At 39.5% G+C, this 25,241-nt stretch overlaps 1 protein-coding gene across 1 annotated transcript in view; it reads right to left on the bottom strand.

Annotated features, from left to right (window-relative positions):
• MAGI2 (membrane associated guanylate kinase, WW and PDZ domain containing 2) overlaps positions 1–24,787 on the bottom strand; it is a 390,999-nt gene extending 366,212 nt beyond the window's left edge. The window contains exon 1 of the mRNA XM_051805040.1: positions 23,649–24,787. The gene's annotated coding sequence lies outside the window, so the exon portion shown is untranslated. The remainder of the gene's footprint in view (positions 1–23,648) is intronic.
• Between the last annotated feature and the right edge of the window lie 454 nt (positions 24,788–25,241).

The following is a 25,241-nucleotide window of genomic DNA, read 5'->3' as shown; positions in this document are numbered from 1 at the left end:
GGACAGTCCTTGATGGACCTCTCCAGGCTGAGTCCACCTCTTGGGCAGCAGTTCTTCCCAAACTACTGTCCCGTGGGTCACTCCTCCATGGGATGCAGTCCTTCATGAATGAGCTGTAACAACGTGGGTCCCCCACAGGGACCACAAGTCCTACCCAGGAAAACCCTGCTCCAGCACAGGCTTCCCTCTCCATGGCCTGCAGGTCCCCAGCGGGACCCTGCTCCATCTTGGGCCTCCCACAGGGTCACAACCTCCTTCATGCATCCACCTGCTCCAGCATGGGCTCCTCCATGGGCTGCAGGTGGGTTTCTGCACCCTGATGGTCCTCCATGGGCTGCAGGGGCACAGCTGCTCCACCATGGTCTGCACTAAGGGCTGCAGGGCCTCAGCTCCGGCACCTGGAGCACCTCCTGCCCCTCCTTCTGCACTGACCTTGGTGTCTACCTTGTTGTTCCCATGTTCTCACTCTGCTCTTCCCTGGCTGGAATTTCTTCTGTGCAACAATCTTCTGTTCTTAAATATGTTATCACAGAGGCATTACTGTGACTCCTAATTGGCTTGGCCTTGGCCAGTGGCAGGAGGTTCGTCCTGGAGCCGACTGGCATTGGCTCCACAGGACAAGGGAAGCTTCTAACAGAAGCCACCCCTGTAGCCCTCCCACTACCAAAACCCAACCACAGAAACCCACTACAACTGATTTGTTATTACTGCTGCTATTCCTTCAAGAAAATACTCTGCCTCTTGCACCTTTTCCCTTTACTTTCTCTAGTTAAGTAAGTAACAAATGAGGAAAATAAGCCTTAAGTATGAATGCCTGATCTTCAGTGTCAATAGTACTGGTAGCACATATTTATCTACTGCACTGTGCTGGCATTTATCCATTAGAGAACATTAAGGAAGAGATCTGTGCAAGCCTGGGGAATATTAAGTCCGCAGGCAGCCAGACCTGTTCATCCACAGACTGGCAGAGGCAAGTACAGAGCTGTCTCAGGTGAAAAGTGCTCATTTAACTGAGCTCCCTGAGCCCTGTGTGCAGCTTCACACAGACCTCCAGACATCTCTTCATCAGGCCCATGCAGCTTGGCAGCTGTTAAAACAGGGATGTAATGGCCTTTCTCTCTGTGACCTTTTGTTGATCTTGTTCCATGGGTCCTCTTCCTCTTGATTATGTCTTATACCTAAAGCTAAGCTGTCCTTGGGATCTCCAAAACACCTTAGGTTGGCAGCTGATGTTCAGTGCAAGGACTGCCTCTGTATCTCCAGCAGAGAGGGGACAGATGTGTGTGCAATGGAAAGAATAACAACCCGTTTCTGAGGTTTTGCAGCCTCAGGAATGTGTCCATTACTAAACAGAATCATATCCTCAGCCACAGAGCTTACATGAATCCTCAGCCACGCTGGCCAAAGCAAATTTCCTCTAGCCCAGTGCCCTTCCGGCCCGACAGATCTCCATGCCTACGAATAGCTAATAAATTTAACAGGAGTAGCCACAGGAAGATAGATTATTTTAAACTCTAGCAAGGATTCTAAAGAAAGAAATACAGTAAACAAGACAGCAATTCACACCTCAATCTTCTATTCTCCAGCATTGCACGCTCACCCCGAGTTCACCCCATCGTCCCACAGGCGTCTTATAATGCCAGAAGGGATGGGACTTCTTTCTAACCTAGTATGAATTGTTATAACTAATTTTTTTTCCCTTTCATTTTTTCACCCCATTGCTCTAGCATAATCCGTCATATACAAATCTATATCTTGTTATTTAAAGTTTTCATTTGGGGAAAAGCGTGCAAAAATATTCACTATTTCTCAAAAATCACAATTTTTAAGTCAGTATTTCATTACAGGGTAAAAAAACAGGGTGCCTTTAAAAATCGGTTTGCATTTCCCAATCTTGCTGACTTGCTGAGTTTTCCAGCCTGAGATCTGATGAATCAATATTACATTATTATTACTAGAACCTACAAAAATATAATTAGAGTGCTAAATATTATTTCAATGCTTTAAAAATCTCATATCCGTTTCAATCAGCTGCCAGCTTATGAGAAGGAGGTGGTGACTTATCAGGAGAGCAGAAAAAGCAGCAAATTTCTCAGAGTAGCTTGGAGTGATTCACAGGAGAGTAATAGAGGGAATTTCAGGGCTCACAAATGGTAATCAATAGACAATCTTGAGAGTGAAGTCCTTTGTGCAGCCATAAGATATCTATATCAGCTGTGGGAGTGCTCTGTGTTCAAGGCCGTGAAGCAGAGTGTGAAGATTGGGTCATGGGCTGAAAATTGTGTGAAGCCTATTGGACGGTCTTGTGGACAGACTGCACCAGTAAGCAGCAAGGATGGACTGTGTAAAGCTTGCTGTGTTCATAAACTGGTTTGGAGTTGCTAGATAAGTAGGTTAGATTTGAGGCATACAAAGAAAGCCCGCTGATGGCCCAGCGTGCTTTTGCAGCCATATCTGGCCAGCCTGCAGAAACTGAACTCCCAAAGATATTAAAAAAAAAACTCTGAAAGATTTTGCAAGGGCTGCAGACCCATTTCCTCAGCCATTTGTCCCTTCTGAATGCTTGAATGCCTGTAAAAATGCTGTCAGTTAGTGCTGATTTGAGCCTCACTGCAGTCTATAGGAGCCACTGCAGCCAAAGTGTTGGAGGCAGTGTTTGCTTTGGATATCACCATCTCCAACTTGCACACATGAAACAGTGTGAGCTGTTGTGAGTTTAATTTCCCCCACTGTTTCCACATGCCTGTAGATGAGTGGGATGGTGGCCTCCTTTCCACACTGCTGGAAAGGAGATGGTAATCCTTCTTCCTCTGGCCGAATGTAAACCGACACTGCATGAAAAGCTTCCCCTCCAGCATGAAGCGTCCCTCAGTGCACTAAATGAAGAGCCTGGCCCTAAACAGACAGGGTTGACCTTTCTATGCTCTCATACTCTCCTCCCTTTCTCTACTGGAAAATCTTTATAGTTTCTCTCTAAGCAGCTTTTTACAGGTACATTGAGGTGGTGAGTGCTACTGTTTACTGCAGATGCAGCTTCTCTGAGTCAGGCACCAGAACTTCAGGCAAAAGTTCAGCCTCTTAATAAAGGAAGTATATCCTAGGATAAGCACTGAATTAGGAATTGTGGATTTTCTCTTTTCCAAAGTTGATGGTTAATACAGAAATTTTGTGGGATTTTTTTTTCCAGTTAGCTTTTGAGAGAAAATGCTGGGGAAGTTTTAGGTTTGGCTCTGAAGCCTGAATCGTCCTAAGCCTACACCACAGGTCTTCGAATATGTTGTCAGGCTTAAATATTAATTTCAGATAGTAGCAAACTGTGGCAGGGCCTCATGTGGATCCCTGAGCGTGGGACTATCTGACTTAGCAGACTTTACAGGGAGGGAAGAAGTTCCCTAATCACCAAGACCAGACCAACACGGTGGATACAGCTGCCTTGCAGACAGCTGGCTGAAGGATGGAAAGTGGTATATAAATGCTGCAAGAACAGAGTTGGGTCAAGAATTATTTACAATTTATGAAAGTTGAAGGAAATTTCTATACCAGAACATAGGAATAAGCAACTAGAGATGCCAAAGTCAGCCTGGGAGGTTTGGGGAGAATCAAGGAGGGAACGCTGAACACCTGCTTGTCTCCACTGCAGCCCTGGGTAGTGCAGCAAGTTCATCTCACCCCAGCAGCAAGGAGCCAGCAAGGACAGGTTTCACGTGCCAGCACACTCAAAATAGGCATTTTTGTGCATGTTTTGTTAGTGGCAACACTGAAGGGATACGCTGATTTATCTTCTGCAGTACAGATATATTCTAAATTACTACCTAAAATGAAGCAGCATCCCGGGAAATGAAGGGACGTTCTGGCTGCTGAACAATGCTTCAAGTGATCCCCTGCTTGCTGCAATTTTAAAATGCCTGGTCTTTGAAATGTTTGCTATCACTGCAATATTTTTATATGGGCAAAAATGTAGGATCGGCTTGTGTCTTTTTAGGAAAGTTCAGATTTCTGGTCTGTCAGCCTTGCAAAAGCCTCTTTAATAAACTCAAGACATCATTATCTAAACAATCTTTTTGCACTGGATGAGTAGAAGACAAACAAAACATTTCCAGAGTACCTCCAGAACTACCATTCTATAGGCTGTAATTGTTATTTTAATAGGTGACTACCAAGACATTCTCTTTTAAAACAAATGTTTCCCTTCTCTTAACAAACAGGCTCCTGTCAAACACCAATCCAGGCACTTTGAGATCTGACATGGTGACTGGTACTAGTGACTAGACACTTCTGACTGCATCTTAGTGCTTTACTTCTCGTAGGATCTGTTCCCAAGCTGTAAAATGTGATGCCAGATTTAGTTTCTAAAGCCAGAAGAATAACAGTAATAGACAGTAAATGGGTGTGAGTTGTCACATACACCAGCATCACAGAGTTAGTGCTATGTCTCAATTAGCAGCAGGCTTGGAAATCAGTAGGAACAGACAGTATATTTTCTGGCTTCTGTTGCAGTCCTTGAGCTGTAGAGAAATTGAAAAAAAGAGTTTGTTTACTGGTGAGGAGAGAAGTCTGTGGCTGTGGTGCAGCAATGTCCCTGACCTGCCTGCTTTGTGTTTCTGGATACTTCTACATCTCAGTTTATCCCCATGCATGTAGCTGAACACTAACATATAGGTACCTCACAAAGGCTAAGCCATGCCTGTTTCCTGGTTGGGAAAAACCAATGTAATTCTCTGGACAACAGATGTTAGGTGTGGGCAAAGTATGACTGCTCCTGGATATCCACAAGATTAATATTTTGCAGCTGATGTTGCAGCTTCTCCTGGTCCTGTTCTGCATCTGTAGGAGTATGTAAGTCCCAACTCTACAGAAATCAGCTGAAGTTTTACTACTGATTTCCAGGGGCACAGAAATATATTTTTTCTGTTGAGAACTGTTTTCCAAAATAGACAACGATCTCATTTGTCTGCTGTCTAAGACAATGCAACAACTACCAAAGGTTACAGGGAAAGTGAAACTATGTCAACACTTTGCCAGTTCACCCTTGTACAGTGCATTGGCACAGACCTTCAGATTAGGGGGATCCTCTAACTCATGGAGTGCTCTTCCTTTAATGTACCTGAAACACATTTTCATACAGCTTACCCAGGCAGACTGCTACACATTAAGATGACAGAACCTGCTCTGTAACCAAACTATCTGATGTCATTTTAATAGTGGTATAAGACTTGAATCAGTAAAGTCATCAGGTACTCAGAAAATACATACCTCATCTAAGAACAATATTTAAATATCCTTCTATTGAATCAGGATTCATAGCTATTTTTTAAACATTTTAATATTTAATTACTTTTAATCACAGCCTTCATATTTCAAAAACTTCTATAAGCCGCATTGCATTTCTGTTGACTAAATTCCAGTCATACCAGATAGGGAATTAACAATCATTCTGTATAATACATTTCACAATTTCTAAATCTCCCCTTTATTCTCTCAAGTGTTGAGTAAGGCATGGACAAAATTGCATTTCCTTTGAAATGCATGTCACAGCAAAGCTGATAAAAGGGCCTGAAAAGTTCACTTTCATCACTAAAGAACAAAAGATGAATGGTTGAAATTAACAATGGTGCAACTGAAGCTAATCCCCCAAAATATATTTAATTACATCATATTTAGATCTGCTTATATTTGTTTATTTGACCTATATGTGAGACACTGAGGATCTATTCATCAGAATGTAAGGCAATGAGTTAAAGAGGGAGTTGCTGTGTACTGTCTATACACATATATCCTCTCTTATGCACTTTTAAAAGCACTGATATATGTAAAGGTCAGCAGAGTAAGCATTAGTGTACTTCTTTCATATCAGACATCCTAGCAATATGACCCAAAAATCAAGAAAAGCAATTATATGACTAGAAAAAAGATTTGTGGACCAGCGGTCTGTGGTTAAGTGGAACAGTCACTCTAAAGTCTAATGGTCTTGGTTTGTCCTCACTTAACCCAATTCTAATTAACACACTAGAAATAACTGTTCAAATTATTCTTAAGCTTATTCACTTTACAGCTTTGTGTAAGAACTGATACCAACACCAAGTCAAAAAATAGCATACTTCGAGTGTTTTTGGTGCTAAACCGAGAGCCAAACAGATCTCACATAAAAATAAATTCTTTTAGCAGAGCAGGCTTCATCCACAAATCAAAATGTCAAAGGAAAGATGCCCAGAGCCTTTTGCTATATCCCTCATACGCTGCCTTTGAACTACCTATATTTACAAGACCATTGTAAATACATACTGCACTGGTAGCATTGGTTGAGGAATAACATGCCGGTTTTGTCTGGTGGATATACGATGTTCATGAAGCTTGGAGGGAGATACAAAACCATCCAATTGCTTTCACATTGGCTTTCACAATTGCTTTAATTTACCAGCTCAGGCACATGAACTCATCAGCCATCCCCCAGTACAGCAATAGGAAACTCATTACTACTTCCCTGGTTTCTTCTGTTGGTGTCTGTCTTCTTAGGCCACTGAAACATAAAATTATACCTTTGCCCTTGATAAGGTGCAGCTACATTAACAACACTTCAATAATCAAACAGAAACAGAGCAAAAAGCAACAAATGCAAAAGGTAACATCCAGTTAGAGATTTTCATTTTAAAGAGGTTGGAAAGTTAGTAACAGCATTTCTCTCTTTATGCATAAATGCATTTAAAAAAAATAACCCTAAACATCATTACAGGAACATCATTATCATTATATTACTGATACACAGACAAAAAAAATGTCCAATGACTTTCCCCAAGGTCAGAAAACAAGTTAATTGGAGTCAAGAAAAGAGTGCTAGAGAATTCTGATCCACTAATTCAGCATGCGGTTTGAACTCTTCAGACAGATTGCTTTCAGACTGAAAAGCAATCAGTACATTTGCGATACTAGATTTGCTTTTTTTGATTGAAATTTTTGAGGGCAATATCTTGAAAGAAGAAAGATGCTGCAAGGAAACGAACACTTTGGTACAATGCTTTACAGACATATGTTAGGTAATTCCTCACTTTGAATATGAATTCAGATACATCAATTAGCTTTAAGTTCTCTTTTGAGTATTTTCAACACATTGAGTTTAGGTATAATTGGATTTTTTACCCCTGAAACATTTAATCAAGGCTAAATCAAAGAAAAAAATTCCTTTCAGAAAAAATCTGCAATATACAAAGAAAATACTTTTCTATTTGCAAAAGATCTGCCAGCATTATTAAGTTCCCTTCATTTAGAGACTTACTTGTTTTTCCTTTTATCCAATTAATGCATTGAATCACTTTGATGTGTTGCTTTTCAAATAAGCACTATCTGTGTTATAAAAAGTACCAGACACATCAGCACCATTCATTCTCCCAAACTGAGACAACACCGTGCTCATCTCGAGTAGAGAGATGATTTTAAGGTAAGTTGATTATGCTCCCAGTGTTTAAACAAACCTTTCATCAGTTTTAAAGCTACACAGCTGAAGTTTTTTTTCCCTACAAAGCGACAATTTCTGTTATCAAGTTAGCATGAGTCAGAGACCCTGAGTAAAAATCAATGGAGAGCAAGTCTCGTAAGATGAGCATACTTGAGAAATGTAATCCTTTTCTTCCATTTTACATATATATTCCAACAACTTCCAATGCAGAAGAAGATAACTTGTGAAATTTGAGAGCAATTTTGTTATAAGTAAGCTCTCTTCTCCTTACACTTGCACATCCAAAGGTGGATATATATATGGAACTTGCTATGCACCTGACAGAAGTGCCAACATTCTCAGGAAAGATGTGGACAAAAATAAGATGTGTATAGAATATTCAGCAATAAGCCCTTAAAAATGAGCTTATCAGTATTCATGTAAGGTAGACATCAAATCTTAGCTATAAGAAGCTGTAATTCTTATTATCGATAAGAAAATCCTTTGGAAAAATGCATAGTCATGTATTTAATCTCTCATTTTAAGCATGTTGCATAGAACAACTGGCATTGTTATCAATGTCTGTATTTCATAGTCAAAAGAGCAAAGGCATTAGAGACTTAGGTATGGATATAGACTAAACCAGTATCAAAAAGAAGCCCAAACAAACTCAGAACTTGTCTGAATCCCAGTCCAATCTCCAGTGCTCTCTTTGCCTTTAAAAAGCCAAGTCATAGTTTGTTCAGCCCAGCAAAGCTCAGCCAAATCACATCTGTGAGGGACACAACAAAAGGACTTGTGTCAAAACCTCAACTTTGCCACAGACATTAATCTGTGTTTTATTGTTATATTTTAGATCATTATAATTCCCAGATTTAGGAAGATGCACTTAGTGTAGCATAACCTACATATGGAAAGCTAGTGAGTTTTATTGCCATACAGAGCCCATGTGAACACATGCAACTCAGATTTTTACCGATACAACTAGCCAGCACACACACACATGCACAGATTCCACAACTCATCTCTACCAAATGTGGTTATAAAAACTCCAGAATCAGATGTACTGCTCAACCTGTGTTGTTGCTATCCAGTAGAGGTGGTACAGCTCGGAGAAACTGTTGTATGTCATTGCCATGGCAATATGGGATGTGGCTCCCAGGCATGACGCAATCTGAGTCCCACTGCTCTGTGAACTCCTGTTCTGCCTGGAACTAAAAGCCATGCTGAGAAGGATTAGTACTTTCATTTCTTCAACTGCATGGTTGAAGAAATGAAATGGGAAAAGCTGGGACAGCCTTAATACTTCATGAGAGGCTTTAGCTTTAAGTAAAACCTCTAGCTAAGTTTATATGAAAGGTTTGAGAAGGAATATTGGACATTTCCCAATGAATCTCAAAAAGATGTATCTATAGAGTTATAAAATTTATGTCACAGGCTATGGTTAAGTCTTTAAGGAAAAACAAATAAAATATTTATATGAGAAACAGCATCTTTTTTAGGCTAATAAAATGTATTTTGAATATTCTGTCTTTCTGAGATATGCTTTCCTCTTTTGTAAGCTTTTTTGTGCATTCTGTACTTGATGTATTGAAAAATAAACTTGCTTTATGAGAGGCTCTCAGCTTGTGTCAGCACTTTCACAGTGTAAACACAGAAAGCTTTACATTAATGTAGATTAAGTTAAAAATAAAAGTGTCTTTCTCAAACTCCCAAGTATGCCTTTTTTTCATTAACTATATGAATCTTAATGAGATCAGAATTGCTACGTAAAACAACAATAACAATGAGCTGAGCTATCCCAGTGATTCCCATTTCTTTCCAGCCTCTTTTGGGATCAAGCTTTGTTTCAGCTGGCACGGTCATATAGTGGAGCAATCCCATTAAGGGCTTGGTAATTACACAAAGTTAGCATAGCGTAAAGCACTAGCCACTACTTTCCTTCCTTGTAATTTCCAAATTACTTTTTTTTTTTTCTGATTTCAGCTTGTTTAGAAATGCCCATCAACAGCAGGAATTTTCTGCTTTTTCCTCCAGTTGCTTACCAACTTTGGATTTTGTTTTCACAACAATATTTTCTTTTCAGATTTGGTTTCTGTACTAACACCATCATCAGGTTAATGGGAAAAAATAATAATATCCTTCCTTTAGCAATTACACAGCTTCCTACTATGTCAATCTCTTTGTTATTTTCTAAACAAATGTATGACATTTTTCTTCATTATTTCTCCATTTACCACAAGCTGTGACACAGGTCCTAACGTTTTTCTTGGAGTGACTTTATATCTCTTTCGTTTCTGTTAGTTTTGAATGTAGGTGTACAATCCTTGGATGGTTATCTCTTGGTTTCTTGTAATTTTATCACATTTCTTTCCTGTGACTTGTTCTGTCAGAACCAATAGCCAATTCGTTCCTGGGATATCAATGTTTTCAGTAAGCTACATGGGATGAAAAGCATGGCACACACTCCTCCTACTTTATGTTACATGCGTGAAGAGTTTTTAAACTTCTTTTTAATTTACATTTCCAATGTCAGCTATAGAAATCTCCCAGTAATTTCTTGTGGGTGTTTACCAAAATGGCAGCTTTTACAGAGGTATACTCTGTTTTGAAATTCTTATGTGAAAATGTATTTCTCATTAAGAATTCACTGGTCACTGTGGTACTTCTTCTGTTCCTCAGTCATCTCTTTACAGGTCATACAACATTTCTCACAGAAAAAAAAAAAAACAACGAGTTTTTCAGGAAGCTAAATATCTTCTCCAACCAAAAGTTAAATAAATAGATTTTCACTTTGTCTTCAGTGATGTGGCCAATGAAAGCTTGGCAGCTGCTTTTATGTATTTCTAAGTCACTCATCTCTTTCATCAAAGGCTAGAGCACCCAGTCGTCCATATGTGGCCATTTCTTCCTTCTTTTGTACCTGATATTACCCCGCTCTCCCATCTGTCAGTCTCCTCTTGTCACTTCAAAAGCAGCATCTCAAAGCATTTTGCAACGTGGCTTTTTCTCAAGTGACATCTCAGAGTTGAGAGACACTTGTGAATATAGCTAGAAGTTACCACTTCACTACTGAGTTCAGTCTCTAATTTCTCTGCAGGCGATGCTGTCTGTAAACCAAGTGGTTTGAATTCTCATTGACAGAAGGGTCTAGAGACCCAGAGTCACAGCAGCTCTTAATGGCCAAGGTAACAGTATTTTAAAGAACCAGATAAAACAAATATTCAAGAAACAAAAGCATCCTTCCCCACAAGGAATGTAATTGTTCATGTAATACAATTTATGACACAAACTACAATTTGAAGAGCAGGAAATACTATTTTTTACCATAGGACTGTGTTAGCACAGTACCTAAACTGCCGTTTAGAAATCCAGATTTTGTTTTTTGCCTGTCTGGATCTTTAACTAGGCAAGTCCCCATTGATGTGAAACATGCTTTTGCAATTGTCTCTCTCCTTTTTTTTTTTTTTAGTAGAAGATATAAACCCTGAAAATTACCAATTAGCTTCCTATCTTGTCAGCTCCAGGGGGAGATCAAAGGATGACTATTAATATGAAGAGTTGGGTGCTCTACAGAAAAAAAAATTGTTTCTTCATTGCTGTTTTCCAGTACTCAAGAGACTATTCTAATAGTCTCATGGATCATTCATTTTAATTGTCAACTACAGATTTTTTTTTTGAGATCCCTACAACAAAACAGTGTAGAAGGAATGGTCTGTATTAATTTTCTGAGAAAATTCTTTATTCAAAGTCTGGACCAAGTAAGGTCACAGGAAGATAGACTTAAGATGATGTTAAAATGTGGAAGCACAAAAAATAAAATAAAGTGATGTGATCAAAGGAGTGTGACATTACTCCTTTAAAGTTAAAATCATGTAAGACTTAATGAAGAACACAGCAAAAATCACAGTTAAAGGGGTTAAACATAATGAAATGTCAGATATTTGAACTGAGAGTGCAGCATATACGGCAATCAAGTTTATACATGAGAGTTGTTTCACTGATCCATCTGATCCATCAGCAGCACAGATACAACCAAGAGTTCAGAGGAGGATTTGGCATAATGGAAGTCTCACCATCAAGCATTTTTAACAGCTGAATGATCTACTTTTTTCTGCAGTACATGACTTGATTGAGGCACTAAGGACAAAGCTTCTTTGCGTTAATAAATTAGGTTTGTTTGACACAAACTGGGTGTGTACTGCGGCAACAGAAGTTAAACCAATCTCTACTGTGAACACAATTTTAAAATAAATTTATTTTAAAAACAAAAATTAGAAATTATTCTCCCCTGTATTGACTGACTCATCTAAAAATCGCCCATTACTTAATATTATGACTATGACTCTAACGTAACAAATAAAAAAGAAAGGAATTCAGAAGAGAAAAAATATGATCACAATGCAGCTAGACAGGTGGAAGAGTATAAAGCAGCAAATCTGGCTGCTGCATGAGAGATTATTCTGCAAAATGTCTGTATTTGGGTCAGTGAAGGTGATATGCCTAGTTAATTGGTGAATAGAGCACAGCACTGAAATCAATGAAACACATTGATAACAGATGAGAACATAGTTGGTGCTCCACACATTTAGTGTACAAAAACTGATATGCTTATCCAGGAGAATATATGATACAGTTGCCCATGGTTATAGGGGAACTGAATTCAATGGCTCAGAGGTCTCTTTCGATTCTACACTTCTGAAAAAATGGTACAGGTATTTTAATTTAAAAGAAAAGTATGCAATCTGTGATGCAGTGTTATGACTCTGGTAATGTAAATGGCTGGTCACTGTTTTGGTTTTCATTAATGGGAAATTGTTAAATAATTTATTATTTTTGCCTCTACTACACATAAAGTCTTCAGGTTTGGTCCTTACTATGCAAAAAATGAGTGCAAAACTCTAATTTAAGAGGTATATGAACCTCTTAGTATCTCTCTTTGCATTACAGATGGGTAAGTACTTTGGAGTGCTTTAATACTGCATGGTTTACACTTTTAAAAAGTAATCCTTGTACAATCTGCTTTTATATTAAGAATGTTGAATTCCTGGAACAGTAGAATACATTTGTACAGGTACAGAGCACGTCAAATGTAGAACTGCATGTTCACGACCCTTTTAAGGTGGACAATAAATTTCTCTTCATAAATGGGTACAAATGATGCTGATCAAGACCTGAAGAAAATATTGCATCAGACATAAAAAATAATAAGTAAATAGTCATCTTAATGAGGGGAAAAAGGAATTATTTGTGAAGGACTAGTAAAGAGGGAGCAACTATCACTAAAAATAGTGCATGATATTACTGTAAAAAAATAAGGATGATGAGAGGATTAGGACTAATGGTCCTACAAATGAACTCTTGATTATTTCCTGGAATATCCTCTCAGTTTGACACTGCCACCTGGGGTGCAAAAGGAGAGTGTCTAAGCAAATAAAATTATTCACCTCTCTTGTGCACATTTACTCTTTGTCTATTGCCAAGGCTGCCTGCATCTGAGAGATGTGGTCAGGTCAGCACCTCTGCAATGTACTGGCTGAAACAGGTTCTGAGAGCTGCTCTATCAGCCCTCTGACACACGGGCCCCTTCTTACTCTTCTTGCCCTACAGTCTTACCTGCCGCTATCCTAAATATTAACTTTAATATATATTGCAACATTGACTCCTCACTAGCCATCATCTACGCCTCTTCTCTGATAAGCCCAGCAATTTTGTCATTATTACAAACATTGTGCCATCCTGAAATTTGCTGCATCTCTCATTGTGAAAACTGAAAAACATTGGTAGCAACATTACAGAGACAACTAGCTCTCCATGTTTTTACTATTCATTCATTCCCATGTTTTGGGAAACACTCCTAAGCATAGAATTCTAAAGAAAAATAAAAAAGGGTGAGTTTTAGCTAAAGTAAGCTTTCTACAGTGTAGACAGAAGGTTAAAAAGATAATGCTTTAACTAAATTTAGTATAATTGCAAAAGGAAGGTGATACTTAATTCTAATCATCCAAATGAAAGTAAGTGCCAGCACTATGTCATGAGAACTTTGCAGTGCCAACAATGTGGAACAAATTCATCCCTCTGCTTGGGAGGAAGGGGTGAACCTGTTCTCTTCCACTGCTAGGATAATACCACTGATTTTGAGTGAGTAATTGCAGATTTACACCACAGTGGTTGAGATCAGAGTATGGTTTGTAATAAAGCTTTAATGTGTTTTAGGAGTGAAGATACTTCTTCTTCGGGGACTTTAAGATAAAGCACATGTTTTAGAGCTTTATTTAGCCAGGTTTCATTCAGGCTCAGGCTCAAAGAACCTGAGTGGCAAAGTGCTAGAATGTGACTTTCTATCAAAAAGCACACTTTTATCTCTTACTCTCATGTAATAATATGCCACGAAGCAGCAGGGATTATGGACCATTTCTCTTATACTGCTTCTTCTCTCCCTTTTCACATGAGTAGGGACATCGTGTAGAGGCCACAATGATTGGGTTTCTCCATCTTCACCATCCTCCCCTCTCCTTCCTCAACAGCCTATGGTTCACCAGGATGCTGAAGACCCGCATAAAGACTTTTTGCCACAGCAAACACCCTGACACCAAGCCCTCCCCAAACAGCCCCGATGGAGAGGAGCCCAGTAGAACACACCAGGGTCCTTCTGAAGTGGGGAAATCATGATGTGAGACATTGTTTGAGATCAAGAGAGGAATGGTATGAGCATCATGAGTAAGGAGTAGAGCCTGGGGTGGAAGTGAAGGACCCTACTGCCCTGAAAGCCTCTCCCACCCGGGGAAGGAAAGTTTACTGGTTTAACTCATTGTGCAGACCAAAGGACACAATCCAGCTCAGAATTATTTTTCTTTTCAAAGAAATTTTTCTCCCCACTCCTCAGCTCCAATAAGGCAAAACCATCCACTTCTGTTAAGGTAGCATGGTGACATCTGGGTGTCAGTTTTCTGGCTTCTGAGTTAAACAGTAACCATAAAGAAGGCTTGTGAGAGACAATAACTGTTCTTGATGTCAAGTCTTTCCACAATGGGGAACTGCTTTTAAGTAACTTCTTTGAAGAATAAAATAGAATAGTTTCATGATAATTGTTTTATTTCCATGGAGAAGTTAAGGAGAAGCTGTAGGGCTTATATTCTTTACCATGACAGCTTGAGGATGTGCATAAGAATTCCTATTTCTGCCTTCAGTCATTTTAATCTTTCTTCCTAATTTCTCCTGATTTTGCTTTTTATTGCCTTTCCTGTTTCTCTATAAATTGTTGGATTTCTTTTCCTTCTTGAAGTTTTATTCCAAGCTCTCTGGTCTCAGCTGCCCTCCATGCTCTGTCTTCCTCCATGACACTCACTCACCTTGTTAAACATGTTCTCTCCCACTGACCTCTCAAGTGCAGAGGTAGCTGGTTACAAACTTTTGTTGACAATGGCCAATTCTCTCTGTCAGTGTGAGGTGTTCTAGTCAAGACTCAAGGATAACCATTTTCAGAGAGGGTCAGTAATTCTAAGAAAAAACAGATACTGTGCACTCAAAGACAAAAATGCATTTGTTCATCTACATTTATCTATTTCAATCCAATCTCCCCTCACACCTTAGGGGAAGGGCAGGAAAACCCTAAAAAGGATGAACAAATAGGCAAACCAAATTCATATGCACAACCAAGTTAATCTTATCACCGGCATTTGAAAGGCATGTCTGCAAAAAAAGAAGGAAAATGTTCCTCTAACAGAGAAAGGGTGATTTGCAGGAGAATATTATGAACTCAGAAGAGGAGGCACATTCTACGTCAAACACTTTAATAGATTTTTTTGATAGTAACTTCCCAAAAAAGAGTTCATTCTGATTCTTTTTTTTTCTTTTTTTTTTTTTCTTTTTGGATTACAGTACTTTGCTTTTGCCACGCATGACTCATATGCACAAAAATGTGTTTATCACAAATGAAACACATTTTCAGATTTACATGCTGACTTAACCAAAACTCAAAGCTTTTGACTTTTCAAGTTTTAAACTATTTCTAATGATGACAGGAAGGTCTGATGTGCTTGAAGATATGATCATCACCAAGGCAGCAGTAAGCTCAAATGAAGACATAACAAACAAGTTTTCCTCCATACTGGGTCACCCTGTACTGAGATGCAAAGCTCTGGTTCCATACCCACCACTGAGCATGTATTCATGGGACCAACACTGGAAATGACATTTCTTCTGCACTGTGTGGCCACATAAACATCTATTTGTGCTTCAAAACAAGAATGTCATATCACTTGGAAAATATCATAGTATCTTGGCAACTTAAATTGGAAAATGAGAGGTATAAAACGAAAGTATTACCCTATACTGCCTGATGCTTCTACTCTTTCCCAGTGTAAAAAAGCAGGATGCTGGGCCAAATCCCTTGCTGTTACTCCAGCTGAGGAAGCAAGTTTCATATCAAACATTTAGGATATTTTGCCAATAATTTTTGTATCTGCTGTGGAGGTAGAGTCTGGACTGTCTGATCACATATTCTTATTACAGTGGATAATTCAAATATACTAATCTTTACACACAGAAGTGATGAACAAAACATATAGTACAATAAAAAGTAATGTATGGTAGGAGGGCAAGAATGTATCCTCTACCTTCAAGATCTACCACACCTGAGTTGGTGGGTCTGGTGCACCAACACTTCTAGCGATAATCACACACAGACTCATTCACCTGATGGGAGCAGAGACAAACTGAGAACCTCAGTGCTTCTCAAAAGCCATGGTCACTTCCGTGAGAGACCATGTGGGCATGTGAGACTCCTATTAAAATGAAAGTGGGAAGAAGAATGAACAGGACAAGAAAATATTCAAGAGCTGGTCTCAGTGCAGTGTGCCTCTGCCAAGGACAGTCTGTACATTATCTTCTGGAGGTACATAGGAATAAACTTTCTCTTTGTTTTTAGGGCAGCAACAGGCAACATACCCTTTTCTGTGGACTGCTGTGGCTACTGCCAAGACTCGTGGCAAAGGAATCACACTAGTATCAAATACTGCAATTCTGAACTAGCAGATGCCAAAGCACCTACATTTTCTTGTGCTTTCTCTCCTTTTATTTCTTTCCTGCTTGTTATCACAACTATGCCATAGAGAGTTTTCTTTGAAGCATTCTTCTAAACACAATAGACAGCATACATTATTTATCCTAATGGAATAGTGCAGAAGGCACCCACTATATCTCACTTCCTCTGAATAACTTCAGGAGAGAAAAGAGCAAGATAAAACCAGGCTACATTTTTTACTCAGAAAGTGGGGAAACCTCACAGTAGGCAATTCTCATGTGGATGAGGTTGCAAAAAGTAGGAGCTGCAGGAGCTTGAAAACCCAACTTTTGTTTTCTCCTTTGCTATGGAGTCATTGAGGGAACTGACTCCAGGTACCTACAGACCGACCCACATAAACATTCAAGAGCAATGTGCAATTAAGATAACTTATTGGGAAGTGCCCTGAGATCTGAGTACCTCTACAGAAATGACTGAAAGTTACTTCTGTTTAAAAGTGGTTGTATACTTCCTCTGTGTTAGCCTCCTAGTTTCTTTTCACACTTATGAAGGAGTGAACCTCTACAAATTATTTAATAAAATGAACTACACCAATGTAAAATTTTACTTATAGGAGTGAACTCTCAGCACTGGGAATTTGACTTCCTTACATGTTAGCAACAAGGTATTTTTATACAGGTTCCACCATTTAAGGGGTAGAGAGTATTTACTACTGTAAATGAACACTATCATTATTCTGTGGTATGAAAGCAGCAGCAAACATGCTTCCTCAGTTTAGTTTTGAATTCTGAGCAGAGCTCATATTTCACACAGTAATAGTCAGTAACTTCCATGAACAGGGAACATAATTACAGTGTCCTAGCTCCCAATGGCTGAAGGTTGTAAAGGATAATATATAGCACCTGCTGAATCTGCAGAAGAAAAAAAACCCAACACAATAAAGGGCTCCCTATCGGCACACTCCTCCTTTTTCAGAAGGACTTTCCAAAAGGCAAAGAGGCAGGTGTTTTTTGATGGTTATGTTGCTGCAGTTGGTTTGACAACAGCACTTGATGGCTGAGATGACAGAATGGGAACAGACTAACCCCTCAGTTATTCCAGGTTTTAAAATCCAGGAATGCAAAAGCCAAGGAAGTTTTGAGCTACCCCTTCCTTTTATGCATCCCAGTCTTCTTAGTGCTATCTAAGGGATAGCCACCAGTCATGATATAAAGATTTCTGTGGTGCAGGAATATAAAAGCAAATGAGGCAAAGATACCCACATTTCCACAAACTGCTCACTCATGTTTCCCAGAACCTATTTCTATCACATCTTCTGAACAAGAAACACCAAAATTGCAGGGTTGTCTTCTGTCATTCAGGAGCTGCAGAGCTCTGAAGACAGATGCACACGCGCTTCCAGTTGCCTCAGTCATGCAAGACAGTGAACAACTATGATCTGACCAAGCTCCTTTATTCAGCCATCTGCAAATCCCTCTAGATGTTCTAGATTTATAGAATCTTCCAGTGGCTGGTGTAATATTTAAGCTTTGCTTTTTGATGTACTTGATCCTAACCATGTGATGGGGAACTCTAATTAATAAGACAGGCACTGTTTCTCATTCCTCTCTGGGTTACATGCTGGATTACAGCATTGTTAAATTATAAAATGCTGGATTGTATCTGATTGCATAACGTTACAGAGTTACTGAGTTACCTTTCAGAGTTTCTTGCAAGAAGCTGACTCGGAAGGTGAAAAATCCTTGGATGAAAGAGAACTCTGCCCTGAAGGTTCTGTCCCTGCTGAGGCTCTGCTCACCAGTGTTTCATTATGGATACTATCACCTCCTGGACTCATCATGGCTTCTACCATCGTGCTTCACAGAGATGAGCAGAATCACTCTAATAACTTTGGCCAACATCAATTCCTGAAGATTTTAGCCAGGACCTTGGGAGCAGAAACACATGGAGAGCACGAGCAGCACAGGAGTGCCAAGGTTCTGTGCTCCCATCAGAGCAGGTTTCTCAGCAGATGACTAAGTCTGGAATTAGGCAATCCATATCCAATTAGTGTGCTTGAATGAATCTAGAACCTAAGAGTTCCTAAACCTTTACTAACTTCCAGCAATCTTTACTTGCTGTTATCTGGGACAGATTTTTATAATTTAAGTCATCTCCGTCATCAGAAAAGCACTCTAGTGGCAATAATTCTTCACACTGTACATCACTGCAATTTATTTATTTGACTGGAAAGGAAAGGATAACTGAGAAAGAGAGCTTTTATTGTGATGTGCTCTCTATTGCAATGCTTCCCACATCCATGCCCATTTGTATTCCATCACCTCTGGGTTATGAGCATTTCTGTCAATGGGGATTGTCATGGCTGTAAAGACTTAACTCCTAATACCTTCAGATTAAAGAATTTTTCCCAGGCACTTTTTATTTTGGTTCACATTTCCATAAGGGGGGTTTAGAGGTTCAGTGATCACCCACTGTGAATCCTATTTGCTTGTTTTCTTTGCCACTAAGGTGATAAAATGTCTTTAATCTGAGCCCCTCTGCAAGATCAGCTTTTCCCTACTAAATGTTCTCTTGTCTCATCTCTAGATTGAAACTTGGCACCAGTTTCAAGAGAGGCAGAACTGAGCCCTAAACCTCACTCTCCTTTAGTACCACTCATATGAATGTATTCAGGATATAGATTCAGATCATAAATGTGTCCCAAGAAAGACACTAGCTCTCATTGCTTCCTTCAGCAGTTTGAACCATGGGAATATCGGTTAAGTTCTTTACAGTAGGTCTGGCTGATGTTGGAATGAAAAATAATTTCCTTTTTGTCATAGGGAGACTGATGAGACTATCGTGTTCTGTAGGCATTTGGATATGCACCTCTGTACAACCTACATCCCCAGCATTACATTTTTACTTCACCTGGATCAAAGAAAGGTCTGGTGGCAGAAACTGTTTCTCACTGTCCCAGAACATGGAGCTGAGTTAGGAGGGAAAAGTTGGTAAGGTCAAATCAAAGGTTTACACAAGTAAAGAAGTTTGTGGAGAGTCAGGAAAAAAAGTATGAGAGGAAAAATACAAAGAAATTAGAAGGGTGACAGGAATAAGACCATAATGTTCGAGTACCTCGCATGTTTCCAGATGAGAGTGCTTTTCTTTCTTTAGTTGACAAAGTCAACCTAATCTTCCATGTTCAGATAAAGAACAAATCCAGCCAGTGTTTAGTTTACAGTTTTCAGCTAACCCTACCACTGATGTTTAATTTTCTACAAAAACAGTGGGCAGTCACTAATACATGGGTATACTCTGTATGCAAACACCAAAGGTCACCAAAAAAATCATATTCCTCTTTATGCCACAGCATAACATAGCCAGAAAACAGTTGCAAGTGTGACAAGAGAGAGATCTGGCTGAAATTTTTATCTGGTGCTAGAAACAGAGACATATGGGTCTGGGATGTGCTATAAACATGCGGAAGCAATGACAGAGGAATAGCTGGGATGTCCTTATTAAAAAAAAAAAAAAAAGTAAATTATGCTGACCATAGTCTTTTCTTGGCCCTATGGGCTACAGTCAGCCCGTTACAGTGATATCATTCACAACAAACTTGATTTAAACTGGTTGTATTAGGGCAACCGGGAATACTATATGGCCTTTAATGTTCTTAAGCTTATTTTGCAGAGAGAGCATGATGTTTTCTGTATAGGCATTTGCTGCTGAAATGGGAAATAGGTGGGCTGTTTGCTGAGTCTGTCAGCTGGAACACTGACAATCACTACTTGGACTGCTTCAATGTAAATATAATTTTCTCAGACTTCAGCACTCTGGATTTGAGTCTTTTCACATGTTAGTATATACTAATCTATCTAATTCTTGTTATTATTTATTTTCATCACAGCCAGAAGATGATGCTGACCTTTTATGTTTATCCACAGGATGTATTTACACAGCTTGCAGAAAGACATGGTGAGAAATTTTCAAAGTGCCACCATTTTATTTCTATATTTGTTTCCCCCTCCCCCTTTACAGAGGTCCAACGTGTCAGTGCTGCACTATGAGAAAATGTGTATTTCCAAGCAAAGTCTCTGGGCAATTTTTATTTTGTAATGAGAATAAAAGTCAAAAGTCTTGCTTCATTTCTTAAATCAGACTTTCAATGTTAAAACCCACTTCAAATGATGTTGTAGTTAATAATCAAATTGATTGACAATGCTCCTAGTTGGATGTCTGCATTTCATTTGGGTTAAGCTTGCTCATTTAATTTCTTCTGGAAACTTTTCTGTCCATGGTGATCTTCAATCCAGTTTTTCTTATTGTGTCCAGTTAAGTTCCGAAATCTAATTTGTTCCTGTTCAGAATCAGACTCTCATCTTTTTTCTGATTATGTACATACACATCTCTAAAATCAGCCTGGTTTGGTTTAGCTTCTAAAACTGTAGCTGTATTCCCGTGCTTTATAACTATGGTCAGTGTGAATTAGGCATCTGGAATCTTTCTGTTACTCAAACTATTTTAACTCTATTTGAATATCTCTTGTTGACATTTCTGTTTGTCTGATGGTTTGCGAGATGTTTGTTTTCTTTTTCACAGTCCCACTGTGCAATTGTGTCACTTTCCACGAAGCAAAATGTTTACAACTGTCAAATTATCTACCTGTACAAAAGGAGCAATGGGATCTGCATGTGGCATTAAGGTTCCTTTTTCACTCTTCTCCAGCAGTAGTGGAATTTTATACCATAACTCCAAGCATTTAGGTCTATGAAAATCAATCTAAAAGACTGTAACAAGTCTGGCAAGTAACATTTGTGGGGTTTATAAGCACTGCACACAACATGCTTTTTAAGGAGCAACTAAAATTTAATGTCTCCTGCAATGGGTAAATGGCAAAATATTTATACCATTTGTTTTCTGAAGGAAGCTTCTAAAGCTTATTCTTTTCTTGCTGAAAATTGTATTTGTAATACAGAGAAACTATAACCTTAAATTGGAGAGAAAGCAGGGCAGTCCAGTAAATACAGAAATTGTTCAAAAGTCTCCATAGGCACTATTAAGCAGCCACAAAAAACACCAGCCACATCTTCTGGAGAGGATCCATACTACTCACAACTTCTCACAGCTATCCTTCTGCCTGCTACTTGCCCTACTTTTGTGCTATGGAGCCCCTTTATCTCAGGGAATATTTAAAGAAGCGGTGTCGACCGGAACAAACTTCCCCGTTGTCTCATGAATTCCCGGGCACAGATCACTCTGGAGAAACAGGGCTCCCTTCCTCACTCCCCTGCACTCACCCCACACATGCACGGACAGAGGCTTCTCCCACACCTGGGCTGCAACTCCTGCTCAGGAGCACTGAAGAAGAGCTGTGGTGTCAGACTGAATGGCCATTCCATATGAGGCTCTTCCCAATGAACACACTTGTACTACAATTAAAGGAGTGCCCCCCTCCCTCCTCCTCCTCCCTTGCTCTTGTAGTATCTGATTGTGAACTTCTCCCTTGGATAAACAAATGCTTGTACCAATACCTCCGCCTCTGGCTCTTAAGGACTTTATATTCCCGTGCCTTTTTTTAGGCTTTTCAGTTTTACCTGTCAGTTGCATTCACCACTGGCTGGCATTTCTTTATCACCTGTATCGTGGGTGGCACATTACCTAAGACACATGTTTTTCAACCCACTTACCTAATTCCAGCAGTACTGGCAGAAGCTGCATATTTGCAACATGCATTTTTTTTATTTTCTGTTTTGTGGGTTTTTTTGTTAGCAGTAGTACTGGCATGAGGTGCTGATTTCAGGTTAAACAACTGTCCACTACATCCCCTCAGCTAGTCAAACAGTCAAAGAAAGCAAAGCAAAACAAGCCAGTCAGACATCATCAGAGAGAATGGTGATTATAACAAACAACAATACAGGGGGAAAATGCATGGCCATTCAGAAACTGTCTTTTGGGGACTGAAGAAGAGATCTGGAGCTATTTTTCACTAGGTTCATGAGAAAATGTCAGCACACAGATGCCACTGTACTGTCAGATTGCATCTTAATTTGGCCAAAGGGGACCCAGGCAGTCACCCCTCACAGACATTTTTAAAGGCCCATTACAAATCTGATTTATTGGTTGCTAAGAATCTCCCTGCTATGGTCTGCAGATTTTGCATGACATGGAGCTGAAATCCAGTTACAGATAAATGTCTGCTTCTCTATATGATCTAAATCCATCTGAATTCAGTATTTCTTGGGCATCGGTCAAGCTTCCCCCTGTTTGCCCACCCCCTTTTCTCCTAATACCTTAGGGCAGTTTACTTCAGAGTGAAGCAGAGCATTAACCTGTACAAAATGCTAATTTGTATATAACTCTCTTGCTGCCACTAAAAAAAAAAAAAAGAAAAAAGCAAATGCCTTTTGTTCTAAAAAGGCAGGGAAAAAAATTCAGGAACAAAAGAAATGCATCTGCCCAGTAGGAGAAATGAGAAATTGCTGGGATATGTTTTAGATGTTTAGGCATGCTGGTGTTAACAACAACCATTAAAATAAAAATGTTAATTCACTTCTATTTTCAATATTTTAAAAAAAAATCTCCTGACTTCTTCCTCAAAAAAAAAAAAAACCCAACAAAAAACCCCCCAAACAAATTCCTTGCCTTTTGTGAAAAGCCAAAGATCACAGGAGAGAAATGCATTTGGAATTGCTGAAGAAACACCATTCAAACTTGCGCTACTCAAACTGCCCATTGTTACGATTCAGACAATGCACAACAACCACCACAGCTCAACTTCTAACCATGCCCACATCACAGGGAATTCAAAGTCAACAGCTCTTCCTATTTCCACAAACCTAACCTCCAAAGCCTTCATTTGCAGCTTCACTGGCAAAATTCTACCAGCATCGGAACAGTCATCTGACAATTTGTGACAGAAGCATGCAGCTCGTCCTAAAGCCTTGTGTTTTGTGCAGGAACTATTCTAAACAAAGACAACATCAAAAGCAGCACAAGAATCGCTCAAAGCAAGTCCAACTCAGCCCAAGTTTGGGTTCAACATCTGTCTGAACACAGTAGTGCCTCTCATTTTGATTTTGTTTTGTGGAATTAACCCCCACCTAATCTCTTTAAGTGACCTCAACTCAGGTCCCAGCTATACCGCTTTACAAATCCAAAGAGAAAGAGAAAAGGGAAAAAAAAAAAACAAGAAAGAGAGACAGCGCCTTATCCCACCTTTCCATGGCTCTCAGCCCGTCTGTCTTCGCATGATCCGCAAACCACCTGTACTGGATCCAGCCCATCCTGGGGGTAGAAAATATCTTCCCGGTTAGATGTAGTCTCAGCTGTGCTTTGATTTTTCGGCACGAATGTCTAGAATCTTCTGCTTAAGCCAGACACAGCAACACAAAACTGCAGCTGAGCTCTTTTGTTTTCCCTCTCTCCGGGGCTGAGGCAGCGGCGCTCCCGGCGCTCCCGCTCCCTCCGCCCCCGGCAGCGCCGGGCGCTCGGCTCCGCCGCCGGCCCCCGGCCCCGGCCACCACCTACCCCTGCCCGACCCAGCGCCGCCGAGATTCCTCCGAAAGGGGCAGCTTCAGGGGGCGGTCAGGTGATCTTCCGGTTAAAATCAGAGAGGATGTTCGGGGATTGAGCGCAGGGATCCGTGGTGGGTTTCAAACTAGCCATTTACATTACAAAGCAGAGAGGGAAGCAGAGCTGGGAGGAGATCATTAGGCATTCTGCTTTTCCAGCTCTCCGCTAAGCAATCCACACAAGCAGGCACAGTGCGAAGATAGTAATTAAACTTTTCAGTGGTAATAATCACACATAGTTTGGATACCATGACCCTCCTAAATATTTAACAGTAGGGGCTTATTCCTACATAAACATTTTTTATTATTATTTTTTCTTAGATGCTGGTTCTGTACCCCTTTATAGATTCTTTTCAATTGTAAATTTTTGTAATAAAATCCCTAAATATTTATGCTGAAGCCATATTTAATACGTCATCAGCAAATGGACCGTACTCAACTGAAAACAATTACTAGTCCTTTATTCACATTATTATATTGCAATTCAAAATATCTTTGGCATAAGGGCCACTACATGTAAACCTGACTTTCTGAATTGTAGCTTATCTAATGGCCCTGTTCCCATGGATTACCCTGATTAAAGCTACCATACTGTGCAGGGCTTTGGAATTTAGGTTCTAAAAGACTGAAAGAATTCAGATTCTCTGAGAGTCCTAGTTATTGCCAAGTAATCAGAAATACCCAAATATTGTTGTAGAAGTCAGAATTACTTGCAAACAATATGCTGCAAGCAAATCTTATGAGAAACAAAGACTCTTGATAAAATACTGCATTTTTAACCCCAGTTGCCATTAAAGAAATTCTATGAGGTTTAATGAGACCAGAATTTCACCCACCATATCTCCTTTGCATTGACTATGAAATGGTAGCAAAGAGGAAACATCTGCAAAACTAAGCTAAGAGTAAAGTAGGTATCCACATTTAATCAGTCTTTTTGAGAAACTTTAAATGTATAGATGTGATATATCACCTATTCCAGAAGAAATCTAAGTCCATTTTCCTGTGACCATATTCTTAAAGGTTCAGGTGACAGAAACCCTACTCATCCATCCATTATCCAGCACAGGCACTTCTAATGCTTCCCAATGTTGCCAAGAATATAATAAATAACCATTTACCCATCTCATAATAACTACAGATCTGAGCACAGACACTTCAATCCTTCTGGCACTACACACAGAATGCAAATTTCCACCTTTTAGTTTCCATACTATCACTATTATGATATAAAGTAATT

The sequence above is a fragment of the Manacus candei genome, unplaced genomic scaffold (assembly GCF_025592945.1).
Source record: "Manacus candei isolate 608988 ecotype Guabito, Panama unplaced genomic scaffold, ASM2559294v1 h1tg000063l, whole genome shotgun sequence".
Taxonomy (NCBI): Eukaryota; Metazoa; Chordata; class Aves; order Passeriformes; family Pipridae; genus Manacus; species Manacus candei.
Note: the sequence above shows the minus strand (reverse complement) of the source record. Positions and strands in the feature narration are given on the sequence as shown.